The sequence below is a fragment of the Schistocerca nitens genome, chromosome 3 (assembly GCF_023898315.1).
Source record: "Schistocerca nitens isolate TAMUIC-IGC-003100 chromosome 3, iqSchNite1.1, whole genome shotgun sequence".
NCBI classification, from domain to species: domain Eukaryota; kingdom Metazoa; phylum Arthropoda; class Insecta; order Orthoptera; family Acrididae; genus Schistocerca; species Schistocerca nitens.
Genome location: NC_064616.1, coordinates 964,813,563 through 964,835,937, shown reverse-complemented (window position 1 = coordinate 964,835,937; position 22,375 = coordinate 964,813,563).

Sequence of the window (22,375 nt, the reverse complement as noted above, 5' to 3'; positions counted from 1 at the left end):
CTTCTGATGGTCACGTACTCTGAATTGGTAAGTAAAACCCTTAATCGCCCCCGGAGTCTCAGAAAATACCCGTTCATGATTCCTAAGTAGGCAATACAATTTCTCCTTTTCCCAGTCCGTGGTTCTGACACCCGCGATGCTCTTTCTCAGTGCATCAGCAGAAACAACATCTTTCCCCTGCTCACCATACGTAGAGCACGACTCACTTACATAGTTCACGAGTAGCTCCAATCTGGGCTGCGACTCGGTTTGAGCTTGAAATTTTAGGCAACTAATTTCTGACTCGGCACGTAATATGCATTCATCAAATACTAAATTAATTGGCTGATCCCCAACTTGAACTGTCATTACTCCTCCACCCATGTCAATTACTGCATGGTGGGCATTCATGAAGTCATTTCCTAAAATCATTGCCACATTCTGCATTGGGAGCACAAAGAAGTTGTACTCAAACTCTCTTCCCTGGCAGGTAAAATTAAGCCGAGTCTGCCTTCGGATTTCTACGCTCTTACCGTAGATTGCGCCCTTCACCTTTATTCCTCGCACTTGAAAAACGGGCCAAGTCCCAGTCCCTTCGCATTTTTGAAATGCTGCCTCGCTCACTATCGAGAAGGGGCTTCCAGTGTCAATGATACACTTAAAACATATTTCGTTTACTGCAACTGTCCGACTGGATTTATGCCGGAAATTTTTAGCACTCGTAGTTTCTTGCAACAAATCCTCTCTAATATCTTCCCTCTCTATATACCGTATGCACTCCTTTGCCATGTCGCTCATTTTTTTTCAGATTGGGCGCCTTCTGCGCTGATAGTTTGTCATTGCCGGTTTTGTTCATTTCCATTTGCTGGATTATGTCTAGGGTTAGCCGGTCGAATTTCAACATCATGAGGTGCTCCGCCTACAGTCCTATTCCCATCGTGTTCACCGTAGTATCGATTCTGGTTGCCGTAACTGTTGCGTTCACGATCCTGTCCACGTCCTCGATCATTTCTGTTGTTCCACCTGTGTTCGCGACTGTTACCCCAGTTTCTATACGGCCTGTCCCGATTATTGTTCCGTTCGCGTCGCGACGACCAGTCACGCCGTTGATTAGTACGACGGCCACGACTGCGATCGCACTGCTGTGCCCCGTAATAATTTTGTGCCTGATTAGGCGGGCATTCTGCTGTATTATATTCCAACTCTTGGAGAAGTGTCTTAAACATTTCCACGTCCTCTTTGCATCGTCCCGCAAGAATGACGTGACGCAAGTGCATCGGTAATTTGGTGATGCATATCCTAATTAGTTCCGCAGGTCCGTATGGATCGTATAGAAATTGATTCGCCTGCAGCATGTGGTCGAATAGGCGTGCTGGGCTGCCGAAACCAGACTGGTTCGAATTTGGCAGCATAATTATGCCATGCTTGACCCTATCTTGTGCCGCTTCCGACCAATAGGCGGAGAGAAAGGCTTGTCGAAACTCCCGAGTGGAGTTGCAGTGACGCGCTGCCGACCTCATGCGAATCGCCGGTTCGCCTTCCAAATAGCCACACATATATTCTATCTTATGTGAACTTGCCCAGTCGGGGGGAAGACAGAACTCAAATTGCTCGAGCCATGCACGTGGACGTATTCCTTTTTGCGAATTTCGAAATGTTTCAAACTTTCTCACCATAAGGAAATGTTTGAAATCAAATCCCCGCATTTCCTCCCGGCGAGGCCCTTGAATGTTTCTATTTTTCTCATGTCTGCCACTCAAAATAATTCTTCCCTGTCGTCAAAATCTCCCTCGTGGCCGGAGTCCCTCTCTGCACTGTTCGTACTGCTATTTTTAGTGCTATTGGCGAGTTCGGAATCACACGCCATGCGGTTTTCCAGATGCACCACGCGTTCTTGTAATTCGCCTGTTACAGCTTTGTGCCGCCTGTTCACTTCGAACTGTCCCTTCTGAAACCTAAGAAGTGAACGCACTTCTTCGGTCTCTGCGGCCGCTACGGGTGTAGTATTGTTCTCGCTTTTCGTCACCTTCATCATGCCTACGATGTCCGCTAATGCCGCTATCTTATCATGTATTTGTCTGTTGCCCTCCGCCCCAGTCTGCTTCAATTGTTCTACTTGCTGTTCGAGTGCGTGAATCGCTCGACCGTTGTCCGCTACTGTGTTGCTAATGGACGCGGGACAATGCGTTTCCGCCTCCTGGACCCTGGAAAGTACCTGCTGGTGTTCGCTTTGGCATTCTTCTCTCAGCGCTTGGAAATTCCTAAGTAGCTGTTCTTCGCGCTCTTTCGATTCTGCATCGCGAATCCGCTTGCCCTGTTCTAAGGCTTGCAGACAATCATCGATTTGTTCAAATGTACGGCCTAATTCTTTCATAATATCACTTTTTATTTCACTTGCCAGATTGTTTATTCTTTATGAGATATCATCGGACACTCTCTGCATCGACTTGTCGACTTTATTTGTCTGCTGGATTAGTTTTTCGTCTATTTGTTCGCCTAGCTCGCGGATCGATTTTTCAGATTTCTGCGTCATTTGTTCGCCTAGCTCTCGAATCGATTTTTCGGATGATTCTTTTTGTTCTCGGAACAATTTTTCTGATTTCTGCGTCATTTGATCGCCTAGCTCTCGTATCGATTTTTCAGATTTCTGCGTCATTTGTTCGCCTAGCTCTCAGATCGATTTTTCAGATTTCTGCGTCATTTGTTCGCCTAGCTCTCGGATCGATTTTTCAGATTTCTGCGTCATTTGTTCCCCTAGCTCGCGGATCGATTTTTCAGATTTCTCTGCGTTTTCTTTATTTTGTTGCAATAAGGCTTTCATGAGTTCTGCCAAATCAATTTAGTTAGTGGGAGGCAAATTAATTTCTGGCTCTGCTGTGAGCCCGTTTGTCCTGTTTTGCATTTCGTCTGAAGGATTGCCCATTGCATTTTCGGAACCGCCCGATGCGTTAATATTGGAAATCAAATTATCCCCTTGGTCCATGTTGCTTAAGTTGTTGTACTGTCTACTTTTAGCTTGGTTACGTGTCTGCATTAGTTCAATTTATACCCGGTATGCAACACACTAATCACAATAAATGTATCCCCCAAAAATTTCGACAGTTACACGAAAGGTACCCAACCTAGTACGCACTTTTTCATACGCAAAACAAATTTATATCTTTGATCGAAACAGTGCAATTTACAAGCGAGAAAAAAACACACACACACATATAAAACACACAAATATAGAAAACAAAACAACAAAACAAACAACACAACGCCACTCAACAACGCAGTGAATCTTTTGAAAGTCTCCTCAGAAACAACGCAGAAGTTATTTGAGCGCTGTAGGGAAAAAAAATTAAGATTATACAACGCTTCCAATCTAACGTTTCAGAGATTCCAGAGTCTAGCGGGATCACAGAACAGGGTCGCCATGTGTAATGTTGTTACTTTAATTTGCTATGAAAGCGGTACTGATAGACAATAAAAGCAGGTTAAAGCTGTGAGCTGTCTGGGGAAGTTAACCTTGCATTACTGAGCAACTGTTTCACCAGGTATCCACTCTAGCTTTCCAAATTCCCAACCAGACTAACATTAATTATGATCTTTTAATAGTCATACGACAACCGGTGATATTTATATAAAAAAGAGAATTTAAATAAAAAGAAATAAATCAGTTTATATTTGGAAATTTATTTTAACATTGATCATTGAAATTTCAGCATATTAAACTCGATTCATAACTAAGCTGGTGCCGTATTTAGGATTGTGAAAATGTGAGATTGTAATCTTACGGAACACATCAAATATGGAGCCAAGATTGGGAGACTGCATACAACACTGCATTCATAAAATAACACACGAAGAACGTTGAAACATATGCAAGAGGAAATTAACCACAACCAACCGATTCAATTTTCACCCAAAGAAGTTACGTTCGTAGCACAATCCTGTCCGTCATGTAATTACCACACACTGGTATACTAAATTCATACTAACTCTCTGTGAAATTTTCCCGAAAAGAATAGCTGAGGGCTACTTTGATGATTACACCACATGCTTCACGTGGTCAACTTGGTTTACACAAAGAGTGTAACTCCACAATAATTTTGATAATTAAAATAAATTAGATCGAAAAGCAGTTTACAAAAGAAAAACCTCGAACTGGTTACTATCGTCTTACTATTAACCTGATGCGTCAAACAGTTATATAAGCACGTGGTACTGGTCTCGCAAAGTACACCCCACGTGGGTTGAACATAAAGAAAAGTTGCTATATTGAAAAATATTGTCAAGACGAGACATTATAATCTCACGCACATTCGCATTTAAGATTGATTAACTTAGTTAGAGTTACTGACCAACACGTGGTTCCACTTTACTCACAAAGTAGCGACAAAGCAACTACCGGAATATATTCTGAACTTCACACTCGAATTACACTGCGTTGCAATTTAAGATAACATTAGATATTTTAGAGCTAAACCTGAAATAAAGGTGATTAAATTTTCAGTTAGGCTGAACTTAAGAAATCCATTGTCCTACGGACTTAGCAGACACGCGCTTAGCCGGAGATCTTACCACTTCAGACGCTCGCCACAGACCGACTGACCTGCGCTCCTACCGAGCGTGCTTCCCAAATACAAACGGAAGTGACCAGAGAGGCAGCTTCCTATACCAACATGACAAGGGACAGACAGGACCCGGAACCGCGGGACTGCTACGGTCGCAGGTTCGAATCCTGCCTCGGGCATGGATGTGTGTGATGTCCTTAGGTTAGTTAGGTTTAAGTAGTTCTAAGTTCTAGGGGACTGATGACCTAAGATGTTAAGTCCCATACTGCTCTGAGCCATTTGAACCATTTTTGAACCAGACAGGACCATACTAAGCATCGAAACCTCTCTGCTTTTAGAAAGCGTAGCTGCCTGTTCCGACGTTGGTCCTACTGTTCTCTAGCAGACAGGCTTGTCTGCCACCACCCATCATGCAACTACAAATACATTTGCTCAATCATCCTCTCACACAGAAGGGAAGGGGGATGACAGTATTTTATCATATACAGTATATAAAAGAAGGCGGATGTAGGTTCCGTATGAGACTGTGTGACATGAATTACATATAAACTGTGTTTTAAAGTGTAGTAGTGTGGCAGATCGTTCTTGTTTATGTGTAAAAGTAACACGTTCCACTACTCAGTCTCCTCCCAGATAGTCAGAAACGCCACAGTAATTTTAGAAGAGGAATTTATGCCGTAAATGACAACAGATTTAAGAAATTAACATGAAAGGAATCTAACAGAGACCTTTCAACATATATTAAGAACAATCAGGGACGCTTTGGGACACCAGTGCTGATACCTTCCTAGTTAAAGGACTCTGTTGATTTCTGCAGACTATCTACACTCTTTACCCTCTGAATTTTTCCAGTCAAATGTGAACTAAACCATTTGTGCACTGTCCCACCTAAGCTTATCTAGAAAAATTTCATGATTCACAGAGTCAAAAGCCTCTGACAGATCACAAAATATCACAATGGGCGATGTTTGATTATTCAGAGCATTTAATATTTGATCAGTGAAAACATGTACAGTATATTCTGTTGAAAAGTCTTTCTGAAAACCAAACTGATATGTTGTTAGTACTTTATTTTTACAAATATCTGAAGCTACTCTTGAATTCGGTACTTTCTTAAGGAATTTTGGATAAAGCCGGCAGAAGTGAGATTGGACGGTAGTTATTAGCATCAGACCTACCCCCTTTTTTATACGATGCTTTAACAATAGCATATTTGAGTCTACCTGGAAAAATGCCCTGTTTCCGTAAGCTACTACATTTGTGGCTGAGAATCCTGCTTATCTGTTGGGAACACAGTTTTAGTACTTTATTGGAAATGCCAGAAATTCCATGTGAGCTTTCACTTTTGAGTGAATTTATTATCTTCCTAATTTCAGAAGAGGAAGTGGGTTGAATTTCAGTTTTATCAAATTGCATAGGTATTGCCTCTTCCATATACAGGCTTGCATTTTCTAATGAATAGCTGGATCCTTTGTCTCTACAACGCTTAAGAATGATTACTAAATATATTTTCTACTTCTGACTTTTTGTTATCAAACTTTTCATTGATTCTGATAGAAATACAGTCATCCTGTGCTCTCAGTTGCCCTGTTTTGCTTTGAACAAGATTCCAAATAGTTTTAATTTTATTATCAGAGATGCTAATCTCAGACATAGTGCATATACTCCTGGACGTTTTATTAACTTTTCTTAATATAGTGCAGAAGTTTTATAATGTTTGACTATTTCCGGATCATTGCTCCTTCTAGCTCTAAGATAGGTTACCCTTATTTGTTTACAGGCCATGGCCTGTTAGATGGTTTCTTACTATTATATTTCACTGTTTTCTCAGCGAAACGGTTTTACAAAATACTCATAAACGTATCGTGAAATAAGTTACATTTTAAATTTGCATCAGGTGCACTGCACACCTCTTCCCAGTATAACTTTTGAAAGCTCTCCTAAAATTTGCAGTTGTTAAATCGTTAATTGAAAACACTATTTTCGAGGACTGTTTCGCATTACTGTACGGAGCTACGTCATATATTGTAACTAGCTTTGCATCATGATCAGACAGACCATTCTTAACAGCAAAAGTTTTTATTTGATTAAACTCATCTTGAGCTATAAAAACATTATCAATGTACTGCTTTCCTGTTCTACTTGAGTAGGAAAGTCAATAACTGACGTCAAATTGAAAGAACCAAGTAATTCTTCAAAGCCAAGCTTTCTATCAGCCTCTTTCAAAAAAGTCTGTGTTGAAATCCCCACAAATAATAATTTGCTTCCCTCCATGTGACAGACGGCACAGCAAAGAATCCAAGTTTTTTTCAAAAATAGCTGAAAAATTCCCAATAGGGATATACACAGCTACAATTATAAACTGCCATTATTTAGTTTAAGCACAAACGCACTTCAATTTTTTAGTTTCTAAATTTTCCACACTATGATAAATTTTAACATACATGGCAACTCCCCCTTTCTCCATATGTCTCTAATTGAATGTGCTGAAAGCTTATATCCACCAACATTTACCTTTTCCATATCTGTAACTATGTGGCGTTCAGACAGGCGTAGTACATCTATTCTACCATCAGTATCTAAATATTCTAAACACACAAGAAGCTCATCTTTTTTGTTTTTTAATCCCCTGATATTCTGATGCAATACAATATTTTTCATTGTACTTTTATGAGAATCTTGTGATATTTTAAGGACTCTAGTACCTGCCTGTCTGAGTTTCTTATTAAGCTTAATTTCAGTCAATGTCGAATCTTTGGACACTGATCCTAGCCTAAAAAAGAGGTAAAGAGGTACTCCATGAGTTTCAGTACCGCCACCCTTAAAGATTTTGATATCATTCCAGACAATTTAGCCTTCCCTTTCTTATTGAGATGAATCCGATGCCAAGCGAAATTCTACCTACTAATAATATCAACCCTACTGACAGAGCTGTACAGTTGGGGCCGATCATATCGCATGAAAGCAGGAACCAAGTCAACATTTGTACAGTTCGTTTCAGATGCTTTTTTACCAGGTCACCATCAATACTGTAGCCCTGAGAGAGAGGAATTAGAGTTTTACAAATGTTGACCACGAAACAAACAAAACTTATCTGCGGAAAAAATTAATATTTGGGTCTACATTTGTAATACTTTAATTCCTCTTTCTCAAACCCCACCCTATGGGGAGAGAGGGAGAGTTTTAGTTTTAACGACTTAAAATTTACGAAGTAGAGAAGTACTTTTTAGTTATCTGCAACCATTTTCCACGCAAAAATAAGAACATGAATTTTCTTGAATTACAGCACCAACTACCAAGAATCAAAGCAAATGTTTAACACAAAATGGACGTAGGTTTTTATGTAGAATCTGATTCTGCAATAAAAAGTGTGGGTTCCAAGTTGAAATTTTAAAGTTGCCTTCCACCCCACCACCAGAGGGATGTAACCCTCGAAAATAATCAACTTTGGATTCTACACATTTTTTCGTGTGAAGCTTATTTTTCGAGTTATTCTGGTTTGTCAACTCAAAATTTACACCCTGTATAACATTACTGTAATATATTTATTCAAACTTTCGTTGCTAGTTGTTAAGAAGTTGAGTAAGGATAACCTATTCAATGAAGGAAGCGGTTGAGTCGATGAATTCAAGGTAGCATAAGCATTGTTAATTCCTTTAGTACTTGAAGTAAGAATCAAACCATATTTAAAAATCAGTTCAAGATTGCCTGTTCTGATTGTGAGAACATCAAGCAACCGGAAGACTGTCACAATATTCTTGCTCTCAAAACCATGGTATTTCTCATGAGAGATGGGTAGTTGGTCTGAAAATATAAAGTAGAATATCTTATAATTTTGAAACTACATCTTAGTAAAAAATAATCAACAAGGTTTGGAGATTATCTTACAGTCTTACCGGTGTAAGAAAACTCAGGCAAATCAAACTCTAGTCCATGGGATCCTTCAGCTGTATGAACCGCCGTCAGAGCAGCAAACTCCCACGCTCCATTACAAGTCGACCTGAATTCTACAGGCCTTTGGTGAGTTCTATGACGAGTTCTTTAACTCAACGTGTAGGAAAAGGGCACCTCTTCTTGTACAAATATTTCAGGAATGAATTCCATTGACGAAAAGTTCCAGATGTAGCTTCAACAACATTAAATGGCAGAGGCTTTAAACGAGCTGATATGAATACCTCCTTCCAATATTTGGTAGCTTCTGTAAGAGCTTTCTTGTTTGTAAGTCCTATGTTTTTATCAAATTCGAAATAAGAATGTCCTTTTACTGGAAACGTTACTTTTACACTGTCGAATCTTTCCTCTGCTGTAGCTAAATTATGCAAAAATTGAATCATTGTGTAGTTCTTACGTTGGTCAGAACACGAATCACACAATACGTCTAGATTTTTCACGGCCGTAACAAAATGTATGAATCACTGAACAGACTCCATCATTACCTTTTCTGGCAACACATTCAGGGTTCAGGAAAAATGCACACTCTGCATTTGATAAACAGTGCATGTTGAAAGCATACATAGATAATTTCCGTTTATAGTGCACAACGTTAGTTGTAATGTTAGGCAGAGGAAGATTCTTTCCAAAATACATACATATGGCTTCCTATTCCAAGGTCTTTCGACTTTCCTTCTTAGCTTCTTTCTTTCTCTCCTTTCTCTCATTAAATGTGTTTACTTGCAATGTGTGATAATCGTATAAGGTTTTCAAATTCTTCAGTTGAGTCTCAATATCTTTTACTTCTACTGCTACAGTGTACTTTTGTTATTCCAGTTCCAAGCATTTCAATTTGGCTGTATATTCGTCACACGTACTACATGTATCTGTGTGGGTATAGCCAAGCGAAATACAGAAGTTCGTATTAAATATGTGCCTATATGTTTCATAAGATGTCTTACCTGTTGGGTAAGCCTCTCTGAATAAACTGAACATTTTACTTATACCTAGTTCCTCAGAGAGGTGTACTTTAGTTGTATGTTTTAATCCGTAATGACAATTCCTACTCGAAAAGGAGGCAGTATGCTGATTAATGGCATTAACTGCTTCATCACTAAATTTCCAGGGCGTGTTCCCTTGTTTCCCTCTCTTATCAGTAGGGGCATTCCCAGTAGTTCGAAGACTAGACACTAAGTATTGGATCTTACTTTTCGATATGCGGTGCATTTCAGCCAAATTTGGTAAGTATATTAATTCCAATCTGGAAAGAAATACTGGGACACAGGTTAGAGGGGAGGAGGCCATGGACAGACAGAGAGAGAAGGTGAAATGAACAGAGAGACTGAAGAGGAAGGGATGGACAGAGTATAAGAAAAGAGGAGGTGGTGGACAGAGAAATAGAAGAGGAACAGATGAGTAGAGAGAAGGGGAAGGGGGAGACTGATAGATACAGGGTGAGACAGAAGTGGACAGATAAATGGAAGAGGAGAAGTTGGACAGAGAGAGGGGAGAGGGAACGGTGCAAGGGAGATACGGAATAAGGAGATGGGCAGAGAGAAGGAGAGGAGAACATGGATAAAGAGAAGGGGAAGAACGAGATGTGATTAGAGGGGAAGAGGAGGAGGCGTATAGAGGGGAAAGGAGCACATGGACAGAGGGAGAAGGAGCAGATGGACAGACATGGAAGGAGCAGATGGACAGAGAGAAAAGGGATCAGGTGATGTGATTAGAAGGGCAGAGATGGACAGAGGGAGAGAGAGCAGATGAACAGAGTAAGGGGGGGGGGGGGGGGGAGTAGATGGATGGAGAAAGGAGCAAGAGGAAATGGACAGAGAGTTGAGATGGAGGAAGTGAGGAAGTGGACAGAGAGAGGGTGCAGAGGTGGTGGACAGGGAGGGGGGGAAGGAGGAGGTGGACTATTAGAGGATCGTAGTAAATGCATATCAGGGCAATGCCAGGTACTCAGCTAATACTATACAAAAACAAGTTGTTGTTTACTGTTGTTGGCAAACATCTCGAGAAGTTTTTTTACCGATTTGCTTCAAAATTGTGCACAATACCCTAATCAACATTCGAATTGACGTAGTGTACATGTAGACTATATATGGAGCCAAAGAAACTGGTACAACTGCCTAATATCGTGTAGGGCGCCTCGCGAGCATGCAGATATACCACAACACAATGTGGCATGGACCTAACTAAGGTCTGAAGTAGTGCTGGAGGGAACTGTAACCATGAATCCTGAGGGTTTTCCATAAATCCGTAAGAGTACGAGGAGGTGGAGCTCTGTTCTGAACAGCACTTAGCAAGGCATCCCAGTCATGCTTAATTATGTTCTTGTCTGGAGAGGTTGGTGGTCAGCAGAAATGTTTAAACGCAGAATAGTGTTCCTGGAGCTATTATGTAGCAATTCCAGACGTGGGGTGTCCCAATTACCTGCTGGAATTGCAAAGTCCGTCGGAAAGCACAATAGAATGAATGGATACAGGTGATCAGACAGGATGCATCCGTATGTGTCAGCTGTCAGAGTCGTATCTAGATGTATCAGGGGGCCCATATCACTCCAACTGCGCACACCCCACACCATTACAGAGCCTCCACCAGCATGAACAGTCCCCTGCTCACAAACAGGCTCCATGATTTCATGAGCTTGTCTCCATACCCATACACGTCCATCCGCTAGATACAATTTTTAGTGAGACTCCTCCGACCACGCAACGTGTCTCCAGTCATCAACAGTCCAATGTTGGTGTGACGCGCCCAGACGAGGCGTAAGCCTTTGTGTCATGCAGTCATCAAATCCTCACTTCATCGCTATCTCGGAGATGCTGTGTCCCATCGCTCGCGCGCCTACTATAACACCACGTTCAAACTTACATAAATCTTGGTAATCTGCCATCGTAGCAACAGCAAAGATCTAACAGCTGCACCAGACACTTTTTGTCTTATATGGGCGTTGCCGACCGAGCGCTGTATTCTGCATGTTTACATATCTCTGTTTTTGAATACGCATGCCTATACATATCAAAATCTGAAGTAAATCTGTCAAGCTACATATTTAAGTATATATGTTTAATATATGTTTTGTAACATATACCACACAGACTGTATATTTTTTAAAGAAAGATGTTCAGATTTTCTATTAAAATCGACTGCAGGGAAAAAATGCTATCCAATGAAAATATGCAGTTTCGTTTTTCTTCATAGTAAGTTTTAACTACGATAGCAGGGGGTTTCTAAGGTTAGAAAAATTGTTTATCCTGTATATATTCTTTATCCTTGTATACAGTTTTTTTTGTTTTCTTCATCACAGTAGGTTTTAGCAGAAAACACTAATTCTGTATGTATGGCTTATCGGCCCATGATTAGAGTACTACTAGATTAAAACTATGTGAAATACTATCACTGAAGCTACTATCCTCACAGATCTTACAGATTTATTTTAATCGACTGCAATTCCCAGTCAAGTTTTCATTCGCTGGCTCATGGTCAGTGGGACAAGCAGTAGCAGAGCTGGACAGGGAATGGGGGGGGGGGGGTGACAGACGTAAACAGTGGGCAAGAGGAGATGTACAACAGAGGAGGAAGGAGGAGATGGAGAGAGATAGACCAGGAGAGAGGTGAGGAGATGATGGACAAAAATGGGGCAAGGATGGAGATAAGGACATAAGTAATAGGGTAGGGGCAGCATCAGCACAGAGTGCATTGTTGCCAGATCTATCGAAAATGGCGGCGATGAAGTCATCCAATATGGCACCCTGTAGTCTTGGCAACAGAACACCCCCCCCCCTGGTGAGAAGATCGAATTTTGGCGGTAAATTGAATTATAAGCTTCTACAGGTCACCTGGCATTCCCCCAAACCCCCTCTCCGACTTTCTGCACGATGGCGAGTTATCCTCTTGGAAAATAGGTGGGAAAATTTGAATATTGGAGGGAACTTTGCTCTAAGAGCTTACTAATGCAGCTGAGGGGAGTTAGTATGGTGTTGCCCCAACTAGAGCCTGTTCATGATGTCTTTCAATTCGAATATAATTTACTTAAATTTGTTTACATTTGTTTGAATTTGTTTTAATTTATTATCTACCTGCAGCATTAGAAGCTTAGTGTGGTGTTACCACCACAAGAGGCTGAGATATCAGTGCTTATTGAGCTGTTGGTGTCACAGGAGCATGTGTTCAATTCAAAATGGCTCTGAGCACTATGGGACTCAACTGCTGTAGTCATCAGTCCCCTAGAACTTAGAACTACTTAAACCTAACTAACCTAACGACATCACACATACCCATGCCCGAGGCAGGATTTGAATCTGCGACCGTAGCAGTAGCGCGGCTCCGGACTGGAGCGCCTAGAACCGCACGGCCACCGCGGCCGGCTGTGTTCAATTAGCGAGATGTTGATGCCAGATGGGGAGTTTTAATAGCTGTATTACGTGCATTCAATCAGCCCAGGAGTGCATCCACAGCTCACTGCATGAAGAATGGAAGGGAGCATTAATGCTTGAACATATGAAGAGGTAGAACACGGTCCTGCAAATAAATGCTTTGCAATGGTTCAAATGGCTCTGAACACTATGGGACTTAACATCTGTGGTCATCAGTCCCCTAGAACTTAGAACTACTTAAACCTAACTAACCTAAGGACATCACAAACATCCATGCCCTAGGCAGGATTCGAACCTGCGACCGTAGCAGTCGCGCGGTTCCGGAAAATGCTTTGCATCGAGATGCATTAAAGATACATTACACGATGCATAGAAACATCTGTCTCTGCTGAAACTGTCTGCCATTTGTAAAACCTACGTATAAGCTCCCACCACACAAGAGACAACTGCCTCCGATCCAGCAGACCAAAGAACTGAGCCAGTTCGCAAGTTTACCGCTAGAGGACGCTGCGATAGGTCAAATGATCGTGCAGTTCAGTCAGTATGAGCACAGTATCATGATGACATCACGTGTTTTCCTCAGCTGCACGTGAGCCCCAGCCTACTCATTCCTACGGAAGTCTGGAGGGGAAAAATGGCGGGGAAAGACTCAGCCTGTTTTGTGCTACTAGAGAGAGGAAAGAGTGTACTTTATTTATTTTTGGAAAAATTTGTTTAGGGAAGGATTTGGCTCTGAGCACTATGGGACTTAACATCTATGGTCATCAGTCCCCTAGAACTTAGAACTACTTAAACCTAACTAACCTAAGGACATCACACAACACTCAGTCATCACGAGGCAGAGAAAATCCCTGACCCCGCCGGGAATCGAACCCGGGAACCCGGGCGTGGGAAGCGAGAACGCTACCGCACGACCTCGAGCTAGGGAACGATTTCACGTAGTTTTTCACGTCGCTGATACAAAACACTCACCCTGACATACTTGAGGTCACAATATACAGTTTACATACCTGGAAACTACTCATAAATAATGCAGTACACTGCAAACAACTCACAAATTACCGAAATAATCCAGTATACATCATACAGACGTGCAAACTACTCGTAGATCGCCGAAATATTGCATGTGTAATGCTATGCAATCATGCTCACAACGCTTAACACCAGAAAATAATGCAGTGCATAAACACTCAGTGCATGTAAAAAAACACAACATATCAGTGACTCGAACCCTGAGTCTATGGGATGGAAAGCCTAAGTGCACCTCCTAAAACATCGAAACTGTTCAGATGCGGGACAGGAAGGTTATGTTAGTGTACTTTATTTATTTTGGTCTAGAAACTGACGCAAATATCGATCCTAATTACGTAATTAATCACAAAGATGGGTCCTAATTACACAAATATATGCACAGCACTACACAAGGACGGCAAAAAAGCGCAATACGCTGCAAAAACTGACGATACCATTCAACTGCTATTATCTTGCTGGGAAAAAATTTCGCAATACCACTCGAAACCAGTGACAGAAACACTCAAACTTTACCCTACACCTATAAGTTTTGGTGTAAGGTACTATCTTTATTCTTTTTGGTGGGAAATACGTTCAACCGGTGAGATGGTGGTGTTGGAGAGAGAGAGAGAGAAGTTTAAAATGTGTATTAACTGTAAGCATACAGCATCTATCATTGTTCAACATCGGGGTTCGCTACAGCCGCCTACTAAAAATCGCCCTACAACCCAGCTAACCAAAGCTAATACACGCAATCACAGCTGACAGAAAAAATGTACATTGTTCTAATTAGACCTCGAAATTCTCATGCAAAAACCAGCACTTGTAATGAACAGGTCATAATGCAGCACATGTACTGGGGAAAATCGTCGTCCTAAAAGACTGCAGAGGGGGTGGTAGTTGAATGTGCATTCTCCTCCATGTACAATCACAAACTGCCGAAAATCGAGGCCCCCTACTCTCCAACCACCTACAGGATGGATAGGGGGAGGGAGGGAGGGAGCTACTCCACCAGCAGCCTCGCAACATGTTCTGGACGTTGTCCACTTTGAGACGATGGTCCTTCGCCAACACAACAGCAGGTATAGTTAACTAAACAATAGGAGATAAAAGAACGGCTGTCCCCAATGCATCTTGGTCATCTATAGTGACACAGCCGCCCCTAGTGGTTAGGGGGCGCAGCTTTGGCGACGAGCTGTCACAGACTAGACAGGCCCTCAACGCCTCCAATAGGACTCTCGTTCTGGGATGGAAAACACTTTTCTTTAACGTCACGTAGGACGCTCCAGCTGGGACCGGGGGAGAGGCATGGTCTCCTGGCGAACTTTCTCACCATGCTGCCCCGGGCTATTTAACATCAACTCGACTCCTATAATAAAGCAACTACTAAAAAAAGGAAAAAAACATTCGTGATGAAAATAAACGTCCTCTTTCCACGAAAATAGACAAAGTCCATTTTCATTTAGTTTTATGAGCAAAATCGGTATAGTTTTTTTACGTTTGACTGCACTCGCATCTCATTATTTTGTGGCGTCCAGCGAAGTGTACCGCCACCGATCACAAACGATGAGCAGAGACATACCCACCCTACGTAAAATCAGGAAAAAAAAACCGACCCAGATGGCGCAGCCGGCTTTTGGCGGCCGTGGTGTGCGGACCTCTGGCGTGTGCTGTGCGCTGCGGTCTGCTGCGCTCCGCTCGGTAAGTCAAGCGCCTGTTGCAGTAGTTAGCTGCGTTATTTGAGACTCTTGATGGATTCATATTATAAGGAGAGATTGATCAGCCTAATAGAAGAGACACATTGAAATTTGTTTTTGACCAGAAAGGGCAGAGACCGAATTCGTTCGAAATTGAGACATGGTTAGAGGAAGTTGTGAAAATTTCGTTTGAGGATATTATAGGTATTCGCCTTTCAATTGTGAGCAGCATTGTGTATGTCAAGCTTAAAAACATTGTGTGACAAAATTGTTGAATCTAGTGGCAGAACATTTAAGTTCAAACATCACGATGGCAATGTTAGTGAAGTTCGTGTTACGCATGCTGGCTTTGGATTAAGGACTGTCCGTATCTTTGAGCTACCGCCGGCCTTGGTGGTCTAGTGGTTCTAGGCGCGCAGTCCGGAACCGCGGGACTGCTACGGTCGCAGGTTCGAATCCTGCCTCGGGCATGGATGTGTGTGATATCCTTAGGTTAGTTAGGTTTAAGCAGTTCTAAGTTCTAGGGAACTGATGACCACAGAAGTTAAGTTCCATAGTGCTCAGAGCCATTTGAATCAATTTTTTGAGCTACCATTTGAAATGCCGGCCGGAGTGGCCGAGCGGTTAAAGGCGCTACAGTCTGGAACCGCACGACCGCTACGGTCGCAGGTTCGAATCCTGCCTCGGGCATGGATGTGTGTGATGTCCTTAGGTTAGTTAGGTTTAAGTAGTTCTAAGTTCTAGGGGACTTATGACCACAGCAGTTGAGTCCCATAGTGCTCAGAGCCATTTGAACCATTTGAACCTACCATTTGAAATCACCGCTGAGCAGATCAATTCCGCGATAGCTCCTTATGGGAGAATAATTAGCAATTTTGCAGAAAAGTGGTCTCCTGCTCTCAAGTTCCCCGTCTTGAATGGCATCAGGCAACTGCGAGTTGATTTACACAAGCATATACCCTCGTATATAAATGTTTGTGCCGGCCGCGGTGGTCTAGCGGTTCTAGGCGCTCAGTCCGGAACCGCGCGACTGCTACGGTCGCAGGTTCGAATCCTGCCTCGGGCATGGATGTGTGTGATATCCTTAGGTTAGTTAGGTTTAAGTAGTTCTAAGTTCTAGGGGACTGATGACCACAGATGGTAAGTCCCATAGTGCTCAGAGCCATTTGAACCATTTGAACCATAAATGTTTGTGGTTATCGGGCTATAGTAATATATGATGGGCAGCCAAGAACCTGCGCGTCTTGCGGCGGTACAGGCCATGTCCGCTCGCAGTGTATACAACGCCGAGTGGCCCAGCTACTTGCGGGCGAAGCAGTGAGATCCCCAGCCATGTCAACAATGCCTTTAACATATGTAGCGGCAGCCGCTGGACAACTCCATACGCGTGACGCTCCTGACGCTACTCGGGTCGCTACTCAGGATGATGCAGCTCGCGACAATGAAGTGATAATGGAAGTTAGCGACTCGATGGTGACAACACAGCCAAAGAGTCAAGAAAAAGAACCAAATATCTCTGTTCAAATAGAACAAACTCCTGAACCGGTTATAGTCCTTCAGAATGAGCAGTCTCCAGAAAACCACAAGGAAACCAACCCATCACTTGCCAGCGAACAGGACCGAGCGCAAGAAACCCAAGAGGTAATGGAAAACGATGAAACCTCCCCAAGAGTCAGTCCTCCAAGGAAACACAAAAAGAGGAGACTAGCTCATAAGGGCGCTGAACAACTGGCACCGCCTTTGCGAGAAAAAGCAAAACAGATTAGGAACAAACTGCATGAAGAACAACATAGTAATCCGGTTCTGAGTATGCAGATACCTGACCCCTTGCAAGCCAAATCAAATACACCATGGCCCATGTCAACGGACCATTCGTCACACGAGAGGTTGAAGCTGATAGCAAATTTCGATGCAGACAAGGTTTTCCCTGACACTAGAAATGCAGAAAAAGAGACATCGAAAGCTAATCAACACAAAACCTGGGCTGAAGAATCGGATGAAATGGATCAAGACGAAGAATTGATTGAAACTGGAGGAACGGAACAGACTCCTGCCCCAAGAGATCAACTGAACACGATGGATACATCATTGCCGGAACATACATGTGAAAAAGGATTTTCCTCTGACAGCACTTCGTATGACGAATATTGACTTCGGTAATGAATAGGACAATATGAACGCAGCACAAGCCTACAAAATCGCTACGTTGAACATTAATAAGATACTCTCCTCCCTGCATTTACAACATCTGCAAGACTTTCTATACGCAGCTGACGTTGATATAGTACTGTTACAGGAAGTAACAGATATTAAATTAGAAAAGATACGTGGATACAACGCCATAATAAACCCCGGTATTGGTGCAGAGCTGGGTACCGCAATTCTCACGAAAGAAGGCATCCGTGTCACACAGATAGCAAAACTTGAAAACAGCAGAGGGGTTCCAGTGACTGTTAATTCCCGCATCATCAACGTTTTTGCACCGTCAGGCAACAATAACAGGCGTGCTAGAGCGGATATTTTTAAAAGCGAAATCGTTCATCTCTTCGGTACACGTCAAGATAATCCTAGCCGGCGATTTTAATTCCGTACTTAGCCCGAAAGACCAGACACCGAATTTCAACAAGTCCTTAGAACTGGAAAGAATAGTCCACCAAATGCAGTTAACCGATACCTGGGAACATACCCATGGCGCACAGGCCGGTTTCACATATTTTACCAGTCACTCAGCAAGCAGGCTAGACAGAATTTACGTCTCGTTCAATCTTAAGAACCATGTACTCCAGTCTGAGGTCTGGCCCACTATGTTTTCTGACCACGCCGCGTACATCACCACAGTAAATTTAGAAAAACAAGAGACTTACCGAGCGAGGGGCATATGGAAACTCAACTTTACACATCTACAAGATGAGGAATGTCGTGTAGCATTTACTAATGTGTGGTAAGAATGCGAGAAACGATTCCCGCTATACAGTTCTGCCATAGCTTGGTGGTTACAATGTGCGAAGCCTAAAATAAGAAGAATGCTGATCGATTACTCACGACAGAAAAGTTTCTGGATTAAAAAGACGACTGAATTTTATTTTAGCTGCCTTAGAGACCTGTACACCTTGGACACACGATTAATGGAGAACTTTAGCCGGATTCAGAAAGCTAAAGCAAAACTTTTAGCACTGAAGCGGTGTCAGTCAGAAGGTTTTAAAGTCAGAGCGGGAATACACAACATTGTAGAAGGGGAAGAAACAGCTATGTACCATGTAATGCGTGAGAATAAGAGAGAACACAGAAAAATACTGACAGAAGTTAAGTTACCTGATGGGACCAGGCACACCAAACAGCATGAAATTCGAAACGCTGTTCATAAATATACCTTAGATATGATGTCCACCAAACCTACCGTCGACGAGGCGCGGCGTGATCTTGTTAGACACGTATGAGGACGAATTAGTACAGAGCAAGTAGAAAATCTCACGGCTGAAATAGAAGAGGACGAATTGAAAGACGCAATAGCACAGAGTCCTAAAAATAAGTCTGCAGGACCTGATGGTATCCCCGTGGAATTCTACCAAGTGTTCTGGCCACAAATGAAAAGCAAGTTGCTATGTATGTACAACGAAATCATGAATGGCACTGTTGCCGCTCCCAAAGAATTTCCTGAAGGGATCATAGTTCTAATTCCTAAAAACTCACTTAGCAAAGCAATTGAAAACCTTCGCCCAGTAACATTACTCAACAGTGATTACAAAATTATGGCCCGCGTTTTAGCAAGAAGAATAAAAATGGTTATTAACTCTGTAACTGGCACGTACCAAACATGTGTAGGCAAAGACAGAAACATCTATCAGAATACATGCGAATATGGGGATATAATATCAACCGCAAATGTATGCCGAATAAAATGTGCTTTAGTGTCATTAGACTTCGAGAAGGCGTTTGACAGAGTAGATCATAAGTATCTCCTTGGTGTAATGGAAGTAATGGGATTCCCACCACGATTCGTGAGGATTATTCAACAAATTCTGAAAAACAGTGTAGCACGAATAATGATAAACGGACAACTAAGTAGAGAGATTGAATTGACTGGATCCGTTCGTCAAGGTTGCCCAATGTCAATGGCCCTTTTCGCAATAGCAATAGAACCTCTCCTCGCGACACTCACGCATCACCTGCAAGGATTGCGTATAAACGGCACGAAAATAGTGTGCAACGCCTACGCAGATGATGTGGATGTCCTGGTTATAAATGTAGATGAAGTGGCGAAAGCTCTTCAGATTGTACACACATATGAACTTGCTTCTGGCGCCAAACTAAATAAAAGGAAGTCAGGCATCATGAACCTAGGCAGAGGAATATGCATGCAAAATCGGGGACAATTGACGGAAGTATCCACATTGAAATGTTTGGGTATTGAATTTAGGAGCAACATCCAACACACTATTGCCGTCAATTATAAAAAACTACTTTCAAGCATACGAGCATCTGTACAAGGAAACAGTCTGAGGCAACTGGACGAGATACAGAAAACCAAACTAGTAAATGTGTATATAACATCCAAACTCAACTATGTTGTCCAAGCTTTTCCGATGCCATTAGAAACAGCCAGAAGTACTTTATCCGCGATAGGAAGCTTTGTATGCCAAGGCAACATTTTCAAAGTGAAGTTCAATACACTAACACTCCCAACAAGGAAAGGAGGTTTAAACCTTGTTGATGTCAGTTACAGGTCACGAGCGTTATATGTGTGTCGAACGTGCAAACAATGGAAACAGATGCCCGACAGCTTAACGGCCCACTTGCTGAATGAAATTGCTCCAGCAAGCATGCAGCCGCCAATAGATGTGAAGCATATACCAGTTGGTCTTTGTCACCTAAAAACTTTTATCGTTGAGTACAGTTATATCTCCTCGAGGCTCTCTGAACAGCAGTTGAAGAGAGTAGAGGACATCTATACATATTTGATGGAAGCTAAGGAAGGAAATATTATTGAAAGAAAATACCCCAACAACGACTGGTCTGCAATTTGGAAAAATATCCACGATCGGAACTTACCCTCTAAGGTGAAAGCAACTTGGTATAATGCAGTCAACAGGAAAATATCAACTAATTCCAAATTGCATGCTATACATCTTACAAATTCGCCCTTGTGCGCGTCATGCAACCTTCTTGACACTGAAGAACACCGATTCGTGCGTGAAAGAGTAAGAGACATATGGCATATAGTTAAACAGAAATTAGCGACCGTTAACAGAACATCTCCAACCGTTTTCACCGCCGCAGATTTTCTGACTCCAGACGCAGTGCCATATCCTAATACGAAAAGAAATTCTGTTAACTGGCTAAAAGGGCACACAGTGCACTATATCTTGAAGGCAGAAAATAAAAGCAAAGAAGATTACTGGGTGTATCTAACGACTCAGCACCATCATCTCATGCGGACAAAAGACTACAAAAAACTTACGCATGCTTCCTAAATAGAATCATGGAATAAAATTATACAGGGAACAATAACAGATTAAGATTGCTACGGAATTCAGAGATGTCAGCCTTGCACGATTACAGATAACTGGAAGCCGAATGTCTTCGATCCTTTCACGAGACACTACAGAAAAGAAATCAAGTCCGTGGCAAGCCTCACCGGACTACATCCTCCTGAAGAAATTAGACATCAAGTTTTATGTATTTTAGTTTTTTTAATCATCTTGTGCCATACGCAGAGAAGTTTTAAGTTCTAAAAAACGTTTTTCAAGGGGATGCAAGATTTTATGTTTTCCTTATGAAGATGAGAGACTTCACATTTCAGTTTATTTTAATATACTTGTCTTTCCATTAGCAGGAGGAAGATTCATTACCTTTAATTAATATTAAGAAGAAATATTTATTCTCATTTATGTTAGCTAAGGTAATTTAGGCATCCAGCTTACAGAAAAAAAATAAGAAGCCAAAATAAAAAGATACAAAAAACGAAAAAGTGGCCGAGCACTCGCAAAAAGTAATAAAAATGAGGATTTGGCATCAAAAACATAAAAAGTACATAAAATAAAAAAGTAAAAAAATGTTGGTAGAAGGATGGACTCTTAATAATAATAATAATAATAATAAAAACGACAAAAGCAAAGAAGCTAGCCGAAGAAGGCAAAACAAGGTGAGCGTTTGGAAGGGCTGTGAGGGTAGAAGGGAGGCCCAAAAAAAAAATGGTTTAATGATAGGTTCATAATCGTATGGACCGGGTTCGATTCCATCTTCTGCCCATGATTTTTGATAGGAAAAAAAACTGATGGCGCAGTGGTTAGCACACTGGACTCGCATTTGGGAGGATGACGGTTCAATCCCGCGTCCGACCACCCTGATTTAGTTTTTCCATGATTTCCCTAAATTGCTCCAAGCAAATGCCAGGATGGTTCCTTTGAATGGGCATGGCCAACTTCCTTATCCTTCCTAATCTGATGAGACCGATAAGCTCGCTGTATGGCCTCTTCCCCCAAACAATCCAACCCCAGGAAAAAGAATACTTCGATTATTTTGACTGGAAAACTACCGATCACCGCAGAATGTCCCCATTATTTCGAAATTAAATTGACAATGATAGTCACTTTGCAAGGCGAGTAATTTTTTTATGTAGTCGGATTACACTCACCATGTAGGCCAAATGGGAATACATGGAGAGAACATGATGTTCTGTCCAAGGAACGCTATTGAGAAATGACATCTGAAGCTGACCACAGAGGGATTAAAAACACGATCGTCGCGATTAGATTACCGTCACCATGCATAAAAAGCTGTCTTGAGTCTACAGGTACACACACGAGCCACTGAAAGT